Genomic DNA, 17,027 nt, shown 5'->3' on the forward strand with positions numbered 1-17,027 from the left:
GTATTCACCAAGAGAGTCCTCACTGTGCTATAGGCTAAATTTGGCCTAAAAACTGGAGGTTGGACATGACGTCGACATCAATCGTATATATCTATTTTGTTATTCCAAAAACAATTAATTAATTTTTTTTGCTATGGCACCAAATCAGAATGTGCAAAGAAATGATCATCCCCGGGCCCGGGGAAGCAGGGTTTCATAAAGGCGTGCGCTACCAAGCGTTTGCCTATATAGAAAGGGGTCACATTACCAGCATCATGGCTCACCTCTTACACTCGGCGTGCTGTCTTCGGTGTTATATACGTGTAGTACCACACAAGCAGAAACTGCATTTGAAAGTCTGTTAATATTGTACCAACATCGATGGCGGGGGTACATAAACAAGAAAACGTCAAACTTGTCAGGTCAAGCCTCTGTCGCCTACAGTGCAAAGGGAATACTTTTCGGTGACGTCTCACTAATCGAATGTCAACTTTTTTCCCGTGATGCATCGCGAATGAAGCGTGAGGAATTTGCAGGGCTGAGGAGTTAGTCTTTTATGGACTGTCTCTTGCATGAATCGTTGCTGAACTAGTCAATAAAACGCACGCAAGCGGCCATCGATCTTCAACGGTTGTCAGCTAGCATCTTATCTACCTTGAGGCGGACTTCGTTAATTAAGTACAATAATGGTTTCGTCTGTCTGTTCGTCGGGCAATCTGCCCGTCTGTTGAGCTTTTGCTGCAGTTGTACATCTTCAGGTGGTTGTGAGTGGGGAAAAATGAGGGTAGTCATTCCCATCAACAAGATACAATGGTAAATATTTCAAAAGTTGTAAACAATCCACTGTAGTGTTGCGTTTAATACATTTTCCTGGCGGAATGAAACCGCAGTGGATAAGCCCAGCGATCTCATCGGTCATCTCCCATACGGTGTGGATGAAAAAAAGCACGAATGCCCATGATCCACGGACCCGTACCGTCAAAACGACGACACCACACCCTAAAGGCTCCGTGGATGCAAATAAACGTATTTTATCTAAAGCCGCTTAAAGTGCAACTCCGAGTTTCAAGTGACCTCATTTTTCCAGTTTTGTTTTCCTGCTTCAAAAGGTATTTGGTTTTTATGCTAAGGTACATTTCCATATTCATGAGCAAAACTGTGATGTCATCCCGGAAAATCAATGTTGCTAGGTGCACACCAAAAACAGCTGGAGTTTGTGATAGTTTGTAATCCTTTCCATATATTATTTCTTTGCTAATTTACTGTGCAAGTACATTAGTATCACAGTATACGACTGCGTGAAAACATGATATCATTTTCAATTCACACATCCCCAAAGGACATCAGATAGTTTTCTTTACATTGGAAAGGAGAATCAAAGATGTACCAAAAAGGTGTGCCTGAAAAAAAACCGCACGGACCCTTTCACTCGTCACGCATGGCTCTGTCCGCGTCTTTGGGTAACTCCTCTTCGTGTAAAAGGTCATATCTTGTACGTGAGGTCCACAGGAGCCATTTTAATAGACATGCGCTGCTGTCGGTGGACAATACTGACGACATGATCTAGTGCAACATTGTATAAAATCAATCAAGGCACTAGAAAGAAGAAAATTTAAATTTTTCCATTTGCAGGTTTTATAGAATTCAGATCTGCTCTCAAAACATCAACACAGCCCCCAACTATAATAACTGCCGAAATTATGTTGTACTATGGAGCATGGCTCATCACAGCTGAAAGTTTACTTTCCTCTATACAAACCACGCATATCACTCAAAGGTCTCCAATCTTTAAAGAATTAACCTTGATGACCGAATTTTGAACTTTCCTTTCCTGGGGTAATAAGTCTTGCAAATGAAATTGATAAGAACAAAATAAAACATAAAGACGCCCCTGCCGTCACCTTTACGTTCTTCTTTGAAAAATGAAATAACGAAGGATATTATTCAACCAACTAAAATGATTGACCTACTAATTGACCAATCATCGACGACTAACTGACCTCACCAAAAACAATGACAAATGGGCATTCGGCTCAACGCGCCACTGTGTGAACCCATTTCATATTGACGCCTTCAAAGGCGAGGTACCAAATTTGCCACTATTGGAGGTCATTTCCAGAATTGGGTCGACCTAAAATCGGTTTTTTTTCAACTGGCGCGACCTTTTTCGCTCTCATTGGCTTTTCATCGGGACGCTTAATTAGACGGGTTGTATTCAAGGAGTTGCACGAGGTGTCGACTTCACTGAAATAAGATACAGTTCACTGGTTGCCCGGGTGCCCGACTCTCGTACTCGCTCATTTTACGAAAAAAAGAAACGATCGTCGGGGCTAATTTTGTGGTTATTTCGACCGATGCCATCAACTATGAACGGCCAAGGGACGGTAATTTGCACGCACTACCAAAGCGGCCCTTCTGTAGTGGCATATCAAGGGGCGGGAAAGTTTCCCCCCCCCCACACACACACATATTGGCACCTTTCTGTATAGGGTATTGAAAGTGGCAAACTTTCGAAATGCCGCTACCCCCGGGGGTCTTTTATGGATGAAAAAATACCCGTTTTGCCCCCTGGACGCAAAACTTGGATACGCCAATGTTCTTCCCCGTACCCCCGATCGCGAGCTCATATTCGGAAGCCCGCAAGGAACCGAATTTAATAAAGATTTTCGTGTAATTATTTCCCCCAATGGAGGAGGCGCACAAGTGATTACGGGGGTGGACCAAAAGGGCACAGGAATGATTCGTTAAACGAAAGGGGAAAAAAACCAAGTCAAACTAGAGAAAAAGGATAAGGCCTTGGAACAAAGAAACGGGAGAGACGTTGACCATGTGGATGAGAATGTTTAAAATGGTATTGGACGAAAGGCGGGAAAAGGCTGGGGCTTTAGCAAAAAAATTGAATAATCTGTGACGACTGAAACAATTTGCCAGTCTTATTTCACAACGTGGACTTGGAAAGTGTTCTAGATTTCCCCAAAGGCCGAAGCGTCAGTGCAACTTGATGCCTTGCGTATGAGGAGCGGTAGCTACAGACATGACTAATGCTAGGCTGCGTGATTGCGTACCAAAAAACGAGCACGGCAAGAAAGCACCATAAATTGATGTGCGGCACATGGAAGATGACGATAGAATATATCGTTTAATTTTCCGAACATCGGAAGTTCTAAAAGGGTTCATTGGACAACATACGCCACGAGGTAGCGTTACACTGCTTACTTAAACGGTGTCTTAGCGTGCGTGTTCGTCGTCTCTTTATTTCACTCATGTTTTGATTTCTTCAAGGGTCACATCAACCACGGGAAGGGATCAAGATTGGCAATTTTTCGGCAAATGATTTCAAGAAAGATCCAATAGTTGTCAAAAAGTTAAAAAGTGACAGGAGGGGGCATTTCTTCCTTTTTTCCACATTTTATTCTCCAATGTTTAAGCACTTGCCTCTATGTCTTCGCGAAAACGTTCCGGTTTGGAATGTTACACGGTTCAACCATTAATTTTTTTCTGCGTATTCTTACAAATCCTTGAAACTGATAAGTATGTGCGCCTTTACGTCACCTTTCACGATTGTTCAAGGTTTTTAACCTCTACTGCTTAATTGAGGAAACATTCTTGAATAACCTCCCCATTAAAACGGAAAAAACAAGTACTCTAATGCCTGCTTGAGTACCATAAAATTATTTTCTTAGACAGTGGATTTATCATCGTAAATGCCAAAATACCGTAGACGTTTGAAGTGTGATCGTGTCAATAGACTGAAGCGCCTCTCAAGAACGATCGCCAAAGCTTCCATCGGATGGGACTACCCACCACTGTTCATGGGCAAGGCATTTAAGAGCAAGATGCTACGATTCAAGGGAGCTGGTTACGTATTATAATACGCATCAAAATAAAGGCACCTTTCCATATGCGCGTCAACACTTACGCCAAGCGCTACGCATCCGTCGAAATCGCTCCCGGGATGATTTTGACGGCCGAACGCAACGCACTCGTGTGTTATGTTAATGGGGTCGATTTTTGTGTCCGTGAAACTGACACAAAAACGCATGGGCGCATCTTGTATGCAAAGTAGGCAAAAGACATGCGCCTTAAGACGAAACAGTGTGCACTTCAACACACACAAAAGGAAAAGTGGAAGTCGTTTGAGTGGGTTTGCTTGGAACAGTGGGTAACTGAATTAAACCCTGGCCCCTATAAATATGTCTCTTTCGGGAAGAGTTTCTTTTAAAGATTTTTCTGATCGTCTCCGTTTTTTAGCATTAGAGTGGTCTGTTTCAGTGAAGGGAAAATAACGCTCTCACTCCAACGCATTTATGTTGTTGGCATTGGTTAGGCCGCAAATTAATGTCTCATTTTTCACTGTGTAATACGATAATACATTATCGGCAGGCTTGTATGCTTGCATTTTGCGGCAAATGCCTCAATTATTAACGACGGCGATGTATTTTTAAATCTTTACACAAAATTAAAGATGGGTTCAATATTCTTCTGCCCGAGACAGGGGTAATGTTAATCGTCGGCAATTTTATAACTCAGCAAACTGAATTCACCGGATTTAAAGGTTACTCGCTGTCATTCATTGGTCATTCCTGAGCACAAGGCGGAACTGTTTTGCCGCCAAATATTGTCGTATTGTCTGCTAACGGCGAGCTTTCTCCACTTGGGCAGAGTCGGGCAATTTAAGTCCTTCTGGTTAGTACTATCATGACGGCAATGGTGCACTTAACGATTCAGTTATGTTTTCAAATGAATTCCGAGGGTTCGTTGACTTCTCTCAGTTCGTCTGGTGCACAGTACCAACCCCGACCCGCTTTGGGAGCAATTTAGACTTCCACAGATGCGAATATCTTATGCTCTCATCTACTTTCATGCACTATGCACTATAAGTGACCTTTGAAATCAACACCCTGTGTGAGTGCAAGTGCGTGCTATTGGCAGAACCACCCCCTCGTCGTTTGAAAAGAGCCATACTGGTCGGAAGTTTTCATTTTTAGTCCATAAGGCCATAAGGCGCGGCATTTCATAGTCGTCTGTGAACCGGCAAAGTGCCGTTCTCACCAAAGAAGCTTCCGCTGCTAGGAAAATGGCGCCCTCTCTTGGTCCTGCTCGTGGCGGAAAAAGCACTGCATCTTCCAAAAATCCTAAAGTCGACTGCAAAACTCACAGCAATCAAACAGCTGCAGGTGAATGATTCTTTTTTTTAAATAGCGTCCTGTCTCAGGTGTTATATTTACAGAAGGGCTGTTCCAAAACCGTAATGCCGTAATGACACAGAATTAATGCACCCAAAGACCGCATGGCATGCGAGCAGGAGCAGCCACAGAAAAGTTACCCACAGGTCATCGAAATGAATGGAAAATTACACCATTTATCGTCTTCAAGATAGCTAACTTCCCCTAGATATTTGCTCACAATCAAATTGGCTTAGCTCTCAGACTTCAATTTAAAAACCTACAATAGACGGACGCGACAGTGTCGCACTTCACACAAAAACTCTTTTCTATGTCCTTCCATTTTAAAAAAAGGTCTTGGATGTTGGGCTCCACGACTTGGACTGGAGGTAAAGTCACTGAATACCTTCTTTTTTCATGAGTTGAATGCCTTTTTCAGGTTTTTAAAGGTTTTGAAGACAATAAACCGTTTCCTGGTGCCTGACTAACAATAGCCAAATAAGAGACGAGTCACACAGACCAGAAAATATGTTATTCGATTCTGGCCGGAGCAAGAGAGGCCACCATTGCGAATCGTGACGATTCACGGGCAGGCTGTGAAAACCTGAGCGCCGGAATCAAGATTTGATTTCACTTTTTTGTGAAATAAGAGAAGAGAGGTTGTCAAAAAGTGCGACAGTGGATCCACCTTTATTGTTTGGAACGAGAACCCAAAATGTCCCGCACTCAGACGGTTTTATTTTCTTTTTCGCCTTTTTCGAAAGTTCGACAGAGCTCGCGTATCAAAGACCTTGCAGTCAGACCGGTATTAACTGGCATAAAATTTGGCCAGCATTGCCAGAGGTGGAATTGAACATTTCATCTGTTGGCAGATGAAAATTTCATCTGTTGGCAGATGAAATTTAACATTGCAAAATGTTATACTATGCATATAGCCTGCAAGAACAAAACTATGTTTTCGACCTATACGACGAATGGAAAACAACTCGGGAAGACAAATAACCATACTTACCTGGGAGTAAAAACTGATTTGGGCTGATCATATAAGCAGTGTCACTTCAAAAGCAAACAAAATGCTTGGGTTACTCTTTAGAAACCTCTACAGCTGCTCTCTAAAGGCGAAGGAGATTGCCTACAAAGCCCTAGTTAGACCCAAGCTGGAATATTGTGCGAGTGTCTGGGATCCGTATCATCAAGATAACAAAAAAACAGGCTAGAAGCGGTCCAGCGGAGGCGGCAAGATTTGTATGCAAAGACTTTCGACCAAAAAGCAGTGTTTCCTAAATGATTCAAAATCTGGGATGAAAATCTCTGGAGGAGCGTCGAGCCATCAGTAGGCTAACTGAACTGTATAAATCAGTGGATACGGATTATTATCAGGTTAATCCGAAAGAGAAGGGATTGCAACACGGATATCAGCTTCTGTTTCCTGTTCCCATCAATCAGCACAAAAAGACTGTTACAAATTCTCCTCCATACTCAGGACCCTTGTGGAATGGAACCATTTGCCGGCTGAAATAAGGGAAGCCACAAGAATTGATACCTTCGGGACAAAACTATCTAGTATTGATACAATATCAATAATCAGAGGTGCCCACCACGTGTGTTAGAGTCAGCTAGCCATCATGCACTTGCTACTTAAAATATCCCGTAATGGAGGTTGTTGCAGTACTTGGAAGAAGAAAAAAAAGAAAAAAACAACCTGAGAGAACTACAAAACAACGGGGACACTTAGGTCAAGTCACCGCACACAGTCTAGTATCAATGCGCAATAAATGCCACGAGAAATGAAATCGGGATGTAGCCAAAATTAGGCGTGTCCCACAACAGCCCCGCTGAAGCAAAGTCGAATTCACGACGATCAACGGCTGTTTCGGTTGTAGAATAATTATGTTATTTTATTTGGAAAAAAAATCTCACGTAGGCACTTACGGTCTTACTTTACCTACTCGCAAGCTTTGTACGTTTGTTTGTGAACGTCATGTTCCATTAGGTAGAAGATCCTGTACACTTTACAATGAGGGAAGAACTACCCTTTGACAAATTGTGCCAAAACGTAAGGCAAACACCATCGACCAAACACAACGGCTTAAGTGGGGATCCTTTTTTTTCCGGATTCCTGCCTGCCCAGACAACGACGTGCGGGCTTGTGGTCCGTTCCGACGACTGGTTCCCTTCGGGCTAGACATTCGCACGGCTTCGCCACTAAGCGAATTGGTGATCATTGCAAGTGCTGTTCCTTTCTATCCCGACACCTACTGAGCACGCACTCGAAAATGGATTTTGCTCCAATCTGCCTCAGGTTTGGTCGGGCTCTGATGGTGTGCGAAACCGTTTGTTATTTACGAGAATGAGGGGAACGGAGCGTTGGTCACGTGACGCTGGCACTGTGCGACCGACGGGGCCTCGGGGACGGACGGTCGTGCCATAGGCGCGCTGCGTAGCTTGGAAACAGCGCGACTCTCGGCTATGCGGAATTATGAGCGGTGGGGTAATGTCGCTGGCGAATGATGGTGATCATTGAAACGCCGGTAACTGTGATTAAATGGATTATGTTTAGCACGCTTGTCCGTGCCATTGAGTCCTAATATTATCCAAACAAGACGAGAGATGTTCCATCAGGAAGGTGAATGGACTAAGCAGTGTCCCAGTAAGCTAAAGTGATCAATCTTTCCCAGGTTTTTTAATTTATACCTCAGTCTCCCGGGTCTCACTTTAGAGTTCGATACAAAATCTAATTCGTCACGGAGGCCACATTGGCGCAACGAGTAATCTCGCCTTCAATCAGAGTGGCCCAGGTTCGAATCCAAGTCAGGCCGGTATCTGCGTTGTTGGCATTCCCCATCAAAGCCCCCAAATTCCAAAGAACCAATTTCGTTTGGATTTTTCTTTTTCTTTTTGTTTAATTCAGCTCTTAAATGAACGTCTTCATCTTTTTTTTCCACGCAGGTTTTTTTCTTCCGGATTGTGGAGCAACACTGCCGACGGCCAACTTCAAACCTTCTTTCTCTCGGGCCACAATAATAAGGAGCGAAATCAAAACCCCTCATTATCTTGTCTGTATCAACGCTTAAGAGGAGCGGCGGAAATTGGAGAGAATATCGATACACGCGGGAGGGGGGTCATATTAAGAGCAGATTTGGAGGGGGTGGTGTGCAATTGTGGAAAGAAACAGACGCCAGGGGGGAATATTAAGGAGGTTGTGGACACAAGGTGGAAGCGGCGAGAAAGGGCTATTTTTTTAGGTCAGGGCGAGATATGAAATAATGGTAAAGGATACCAAGAAAATGCTGGATGCATATTGACTGCTCGAGTGTAAAAAAAATATCGAGAACAAAACGGAATGAGTTCGCTTTCGTCGTTTAATTTATATTCATTCGGACGGGCACTGATTTGCAATTCACTGACTTCCCTGAAGATTTACTGTTTAAACGGTTCGAAAAAGTTCTGAATCTGATGTGGCTACCAGTGTGCAGGCACTTAAGCTCTAAGAGAAGTTCGTGCTTAGAACCTATAGCAAAATGCGCAAGGGGGATTAGACAGCTCGAGGGCAATTTATTTTGGAAGACTGTAGAACGATGTTGCTTACACAACAAAACCCCGGAAAGCTTTCTCGCTTGTAGCCTGGAGAGAGCCACGAAGTTGGCCTGCCATAAACACAAACAACCTCAGATGATAAAATAGGGCATGCATTAACTCTACCGGCCTCTGCCAACTACACTTTAATGGGCAGTGAGTAAAAGGCAAATAGATTGTGAGAGTGGGAGAAAATAAAGGAAACGGTTTTTGGCAAGTGGGGGTCTCCATTTCGCAGATAACTATTGTCCGGTCCAAGAAAAGAGAAGACGTGCCATTGAAGGGGGGGGGGTTGTATGCACCCTAATGGGTCCGGTAGATGATTCCCTAAAGTGCCCGCCGTTTAGGTACAAAAGCACCGGGCGGTCCATCTTTGTGAGAGGAAACAAAACTGCAAGGGCTGCGTTAGCGAGAGCCTAGAGGCGGGGGTTAGATTTGGGGGAGGCGGACAAAAGCCTGTTTATGTTCGACTGTTGGATCTGATCACCTGATATTGATTAATTGATCGGTGGTCGGCAAAGACGGGTGGCCTTTTGCAGGTGTTCTGGTATCCAGATGTCATTTATCTTAATACGACCCGGACAATTCCAGTCCCATTTACTCTTGGACAAATGTGCCTGATTTTACGGCTCTTTGATTCCCGCCCCAATTGTCAAACTTTGGCATCCCCACAACCCGTAAAGCAACCACAAATACACCGCCTAGATTTGAGTGTGTTCTGGTTTGTAAAGCTCCAATTAAAGCAAAGGAAATACACGATAATCTTATGAACTCGTTGCAAGTTTTACATTACCAACAGTTCTAAACACCGTTGAAAACATGGTTTCTTTTTAATTTAATTTAGACAACACTTGTCGAGACGTCTCGATCACACTATACGGACGACGAGGAACCCTTGGATGTGTTTACATTTAATAAGTCACAGTGCACCAGTTGGTCTTAAAATAAATAAGCCCCTTTTCTTCATCTTAACAGTCATTATATTTCCCATGATTGCTATTAAACATTGCCATTATAACTGCTTGAATGTTACCGTTGCATTCTTGGGTCATCTTTAAAGTTTGGTGTCTAAAGTTATCCCCGTAGAAGCGGCAACAGAAGCAAGTAAACCTTAAAGCAGTGGTCTCGTTGCCCAAACCTCGACTCGATTGTCTACGAAGAACGACTTTCCAAAATGCCTGCGATACGATCTTTGGGTTATCCAATTTTCATCAAGCAGCTATACCACCCATGAAACGACCGCTCTAAGTCCCTCTTTCTCCCTTAAAAGAACCCGCCCCCGACCACGACATGCCCTTAAAACAATAATCCGCGCTTCGCCCTTCACTGTTTGCCCTGTTAGCGCCGTCTGACACATGTCGCTCCGCGTACTGGATAATCGGGCGCGAGAAACGTGCCCAACAGCCGTCCCCGTCGCTCGGGAGATGACATTACACTCTTCGTTATAAAACACGAAGACTGTTGACGGTTATGAGATTAAGGTATCGCTCCTGGAGTAAGGCCATTTTGTTGGATGGACTGCGGAGTTTGCCCTGCCAAGTCAAGAGCGGTTAACGCGGGATAAACATCGCCTATACGAGCTCCATCAGGCTCTGTCGTGGTGATCATAAGAGTCAAAATTTTGGTGTTCGTTATTAACGTCAACATGAGGGAATAAGACGCATTGGCGTAGGTGAGGCGGTGAGCTAAGACTCGGATGACGGAGACAGGGAGGGGGCCCTGTTTCTTGCCTCAAAAAACACTAAAACTGAACGTGACATCCCACTCTCTCCTACTGAGGCCAAATATGTGGTCAATAAACCCAGTACAGTTTCCCTAGTTCCCTTGAAATATGCTGTTGCGGTACAACAAAAAGGTATGGAGTTTGAAAAAGTTATCCATCACTGAATTATATAGGCCTACGTTCGTACAATTCACCTGATTTTCTTGTCTGAGATCGAAGATCTTCCAAAGCGAAGAAACCACACAGATGGACGCGTATGTCACGTCCGGGTTTCTACCTTTGTTCTTTGCTAGAGTTTACACGTTCAAAACAGAGGGTTAGCGCAATTAGATTTAACAGCATTTTCTGCCTCCCTTGAAGAGTTCGGAGTTTGGTAACTGTTTATTTTCAGCCCTGCAATGGTAGAGTTCGAGACCACATCAATAATTACGCCACAGCACATTACTAATGGATACGCTGTAGGCCTACAGATGATCGCTCACAAGTGCATCAAGCCATCAGCAAGTTATGCCTTTTGACTGATCAGAGATTATGTAATCGGGCGTAAAGGTTAGCACCCTACCAGTGGACGGCCTTTGGGGCGAAGAGGTCAACATTTGTAATCCACCTGAACCTTAAACTGGAGGACAAAAACACAATCATAATGGAGTTCATATTTCAAATTTGTTACTTAGTTTAAGCAACTGGTTCACTCCAGTTTGAGCTCAGACAGCAGAAAAGCTTATGCATTTGCGACAACAACAATGTTATGGATTATGACGCTGAGTGCGCGGATAAAAAGCCAACTTGAAATCCCTTGGACTGGATGGTCGTTGAGCTGCACAACGACGGGTGTCGATTTGTCCCGGTCTCTCCACGGCAGGGAGCATTATCATCACACCCGTTAATGAAAGGTAAACAAGGAAAGCAGACTGATACGAGTTTCGAAGTTTCGAGCAACGTACTTTGCCCTTCATCAGACGGGTAAGATGACATTCAGTCTGGCATCTGTTTGAGTTTTAATCTTTTTCTTCTAATTTCCTCGTTCCTCTCTAACGACTAATCAATTTAGTCCTGTACACCTGTTGTGAACACCATGCAAAGCGTCAAACCATAAAGAATGAAGGGTCTTCTACAACAGTTACCAACTGATTAATTTTGGATTTTGCGGCACACTTCCTCAATCCTCTTGGGGAACGATAAACACAACCTTGATCTTTATAGAATAAACCCATTCCTTAGATTAAGCCAACATCAATGTAAATACGTGTCAGTGATTCTGATTACCTAGTAAACCATAATATATTGATTCTTGAATCAAGACAGACTGGAAGATGAACTGGAGCAAAATTTCGACGTTCCACTTCCAAGATACACGAGTAAAGTAAATTAAGACAGAGGCAAAACATGCATCTTTTTTGGTCATAATAAGGTAAGTTAGTTCGGATTTGAATTTGCCTTTTCATAAAAGGCAAATTCAGGAGGATCTGAGCAGTTATGTTGCAGGGAAAACGATGACTTCAAAAATGTGTGGGAAGTGACGGACATGAAGTCCTTCAAACGACTACAAACATAGTAGGCCTAATCCATTCCCTCCAAGAACACCGAGCGCGACAAGGGTCTCTTTTCTACACTGAGCAGTCCATTCAGAAAGAGAAAAAAAGTTGGTTTGTGCTTAAGTCTCCCATCCCATTGAGATAAAAAGAACTTCCACCGCTAAATCCACTTAAGTCCACACTTTCTTTGCCGTGGCAAGATAGGTCCTTTTCAGTACACCGTGTCATCGGTGTAGCACCGTGCGACCATTCGATTGGATCTAAATAAACACTCGCTGTGCCATAGTCTTGTCGCAGCGCTCACGGAACCTGGAGTGACTCGTTCAACGCCAGCGTGAAGAGAATTCCATTACGTCTCCAAGGCTTCGAGGGCTCTGCGCTCCGGCAGTAAAGGATTTGTTAAAACATAAATCCAAACCCCCTGAACAAAGTCGAGATAGGTCCTTCACAAAGCATACTGGCATAAGTCCAAGTCCACTTGAAAATGTTCGGATGTAGTCAAGGGTAGTTTTTTTTTTCAAAACTGTTTTGCAATCTAAACACCTTACAAAAGCTTGTTGTGGCCGTACATGCGTGAACAGCCGGAAAGAGCCTACGATGAGATTTTCAGAGAAAGAGAGGAAGGTTTGTTCATCGGGACGTAAATCCTCATGGAGATAAGGAGTATATATCGCCCGACACACATTTGAGGGGGTGGGCTGCTGAATCATCCTCCCTTTTTTTGCGGTGAGCAAAAAATTAAAGTGGATTGTCAAGAATTTGTCAGATTTTCAACGACTGAAATGCGTTCAACATCACTCATGAAAGGGATAACAATTTTTAAAAGCTATAAATATGCCATTCTGAATAAATATTACAAATGTACATCAATATCATGAACATAGACCTTTATATATGCTGTCATCCCCTCCCCCACTTTTCAAATTTTCATGGCCGGTCAAGCCAGCCCCCATCTTTTCCCACCCCCCCCCACGATTTCCGGCACAGATCTATTTAAATGGAAATTGAACTGTCGTCCAAAAGTCGTGGCCTTAATAAAAAAATGGACTCTTTTTGATTTAGTGAACACTACAACCGACTGACGAGAGCATTGGCCGAGACACCAGTGGTGCGCAAAGGTACTCCTAAGTAGACCAAAAAAAGAGATTCCTACTAACGCGTGTGACCCCACAAATGGCGTGCATGTGCAAAAGCGAAAGATTAATAGTCGTACCAAAAGATCCCCTAGTTATCAAATATCATCTCAAGTTCCTGGGTGAAACTTAAATAAATAAACGTTGACCGCGCTCAAGCCCGTTTTGATTGTTATTTTCGCATCACCCATATCCCGCTCAAAATGACGAAGACACTACGCAGTATAGCATCCCTTTGCTCTGCCGAATAAATTACTTTTCGAACTGAGAAACAAAAGCAGCTCAAGCTCACCTCTGTTGAATGACCACCACTGCTGTCCCAAGTGAAATCGTAAATTCGTCAAGAGAGTGAAACTTGGCGTCAGAATCAACAATCCGTTGATGACACTGCATTAACAGGAAGAGATGGGTTGATAAAACTGGCTCCTTTCGGCATAACAGTTTTCGTCTCGGAAGAGAGCCCGATGTCCGGGATGATGCGACTTGTGGGCCAGGTGCCGGCTGCGAAGCGTTATGATGATATCACGCCTGTCCCTGATCTGGAAGATAGCGCAGCTGGAAGATGAAACAAAAACAGTCAGAGACGAAAACAAAAATACTAGCGGTTTCTGGCGAGCTGAAGGGACCTGGGCGCTGCGCACTCCCCGCGGAGCGCCGTTATTACACGCGCGAGCCCGGCAGCGCGTGCAGGCGATATTCGTCCGACCGGTCTCTCGGCACGAGTGGAAACAACTGACGCCGGCTCGTCACTGGTGAACTGTTTTTGATTTGAGTACGCCAGCGATGCCTTACATGTATCAGCAGGCCCTCGTGCATCCACGCAACCGGCCAAACAGTGTAGGTCTATGTGCCGTGCCCACGTATGCCACACCGACAAATCCGCACCTGCGATCGATCGATGACCGGGACCCACTTACAGAGAGCGACCAAGCCAAATTGACACGGTGGAATTATCCAGCCAGCTTTTAAGCAAAAAAAAAAACCCTTCATCTGAAAGTGGTAATCGGCAGTTCAAAGCTGGAATGAAATCGATGGGCATTTAACGGACAGCAACCAGGAAAGGGGGAGAGAGATGGAGCTGATTCCAATCTGCAACAGCTGAAAATTGAAATCAAGTTGTCAAGACCTTGTTCTGGAGCAATCTAATCGTCAAGAAACGCACAAGGAGCAATTGTACAATGTGGGCTATTTATCAGGTTGTTATTGTGAAGGCATACGCGTACCTTCTCAGGGGCGGGTCCAGGATTTTTTCCCGGGGCGTCAGGCCGGAGACTTTTTTGTTTAATATCTTATACATGTATTTGCAGACAAGCAGAGACGATGATGAAACATTATTCATGTACATGACTTACATTGTCTAGAGTAGCATTGGTGTTCTTACCTTAGTTATTTTTCATTATTTCCCCCCTTTTAAAATCTTTTTTGGGGGGTCTCAAAGCAGCGAGGGGGTTCGACCCCCAACCACCACCCCGATCCTTGCCTGCTTATCTATTAAGATACATGTAGGCCTATAAATGTAATACACGTGTGAAACTATCTGAAGGATCGGTTATTACAAAAATTTATTAATTTAACTGGTTGTTTTGAAACAATCATCCTGTGTCCAGAGTGGAGCGGCGTAATTATCAAAAGCCTTGAAATGAAGTAAACTAGTAAAGGAGTTTTGAGACGTCACTCGAAAAAAAAGCGCGTTGATTTATTCAGAACAGTTAGAGTTGATAAGGAATTTCATCAGACCTGAGTACCACTGCTATAATTTATTGCTGCGAATTGACAAGACTCACTCTGACCTTTACAAAACCGTTGCTTGAAAACATGACAGGCTGCAATTTTTTCCATTATGCACCGTTTAAGGCTGTGGATGTATCACTTACGCCGTTAAAAGATGAATGCATGAAGCACAAGGCGAATATTAACGGGCCTGTCAACATAACTGATACTGGCTTATATATCACTCAGTTGGCTTTATGTACACACACTTGTAAAATGTAATAAATAAGTCAGAAAGTTAATCTTTACACTGATGCCAAACAGTAAAAAAAACCAAGCGTATAAAAATGCAATTCTTTTTTACTCTCATGCTCAATTTAATGTGACAGAAGCAATTGGTTGGTATTTAGCTCTGATAATGTTTAATGCATTTCAAATCAGTGTACGTGTCTGTGAAAAGTGATTTAATGTAAACATTCCATCAAAATTTGAAAGGATGTCGAATATGACAACTTGAATTAGCCTTTCAAAAACTGACATATACCCCGGGCGGAATTTCGCGACAAGTCACAGAACTGAAAGTCAATAAAAAAAACCAATCACATCAAAGGATAGATGCTAACTTCCAAATCATTTCAACGTTCATCGCAACACCGAATAAATTCGGACCTTTAGCCAATCACTCTGGTATAATACTAATCGAAATGAGGGGCCGGTATGGGGTCTGCAAGTTTCAGGGATCAAAACAGTTTACAAATGGTTTGGATCGTAACACAAACTAAGATGACATATCAGGTGAGCAGGCCACCATACCACCAACATCCCACTCCGCATGCACTTACGGAACGGTGGACATAGAGGATGGTGGACACCTAAGGTTATATTACCACAGCTATTGAATCCACTGAAGGTCAAGAGATTACGGCGATAATTTGAAAGCGTTTTTGTGTGTTGATGAAGCGCTAGTAATGGGAGCATTACTGGTATATGTTGACGCTTTTGTGAATTTCAATATGTCGCATTGCCTACTCGGAGGGAGGTTGGTATTTTGTGAGCTTTGGTTCATTCCGGGCGTTTCTGGGTGTCGTTTTTACACCCCATGTCCCCATAAAACGCAACCAGAGAAACATTATTTTAATCTTCTCCTAATATGAATGCCTGAAATTGTTGAAGTTTTGTTTCAAATAAAGCTTAGAATGTAATTGTTTAAAAACTGATGATTTCATTCAAATCCGATGCACACATATGTAAGATTGACTGTTAAAGCTTCTACTAAACGGAACCAAATATATGCCGAGTTACGTGATTTGAAACATCTCTGCAACGCGACGTTTAACACGAAAGTTTCGATACAATTTGATATATAAGCTTCAAGTTATTGATACCAAATCAGTGATTTCTGACAATGCACTTTGGGATAAAATGAATATAATGTTTGGGTAGTGGGGATTTTGGGGGGCACGCTGCATAGCTGAATTAAGCTCGGTTTAGGGCTAATAGGATGAGATTGGCGTAAAGAATAGGATGTAAAATAAAATGTGCAAACGTATCGATATGAAGTGTTACAAAATAGTCAATGTTCCAACAGAATCAGTGAATTTCCAACCATCTAACTGTAAATGCTGCTGGCTGCAGGTAGCAATGACTCTCCGTTTATAAGAATTCGGCGTGGAATTCAACCCAGTCCTCGGTGTCATTATCCGCGCAGCAGAAGCCCAAATTACCTTTCATTTCAGAGAATAAACACAGACAACGGTAGACATCTCATAATGGTAAAATTGGGTCCTGCTTTTGTTAAAAAAATAAAACTTTTGTAAGATGAACACGTGCATGATCTTCATGAACCGAATCAAATATCCCACGTATGCATGTAGCTGCGCACAATTTCCTCCACGGTCCCGTGACATGGTCAGCAACGTTTGTTTGAATTGATCACTAAGGTTGCATCCGAATCTGTTGTCTAGAGCTAGGTCTAGGTCTTCCCTCCATTGGAAATGTGTGGAGATGCGTAGACAATAGACCTAGCCGTAGCTCTGGAAGGCCATTTCGGACACGTCCTAAATACCCGCCGAGCCTCAATGAAGTCCGAATGTCCCCTACGCGATCAAGATTTTGTTTTCATTATCAATTCTTCCACGCTGTATGGCTCGGTAGGATGAGATCACGGGGCATCTGTTATTAAATCACCATCGTCATTACGGGATTG

The 17,027-nt window shown here is 43.3% G+C and overlaps 1 protein-coding gene across 5 annotated transcripts in view; it reads right to left on the reverse strand.

Annotated features, from left to right (window-relative positions):
• Positions 1–17,027, reverse strand: part of LOC110984486 (neuropeptide FF receptor 2-like) — a 59,716-nt gene that overhangs the window by 20,226 nt on the left and 22,463 nt on the right. For 4 of the 5 annotated variants that reach the window (XM_087129919.1, XM_087129918.1, XM_087129922.1 and 1 more), the window contains one exon: positions 13,404–13,666. The gene's annotated coding sequence lies outside the window, so the exon portion shown is untranslated. Of the gene's footprint in view, positions 1–13,403; positions 13,991–17,027 lie in introns of those variants that run through there. The other variant, XM_087129920.1, reaches the window with a different exon arrangement.

Source organism: Acanthaster planci, linkage group LG19 (assembly GCF_054643075.1).
Source record: "Acanthaster planci isolate LZ-2023a linkage group LG19, COTS_SCS, whole genome shotgun sequence".
NCBI classification, from domain to species: Eukaryota; Metazoa; Echinodermata; class Asteroidea; order Valvatida; family Acanthasteridae; genus Acanthaster; species Acanthaster planci.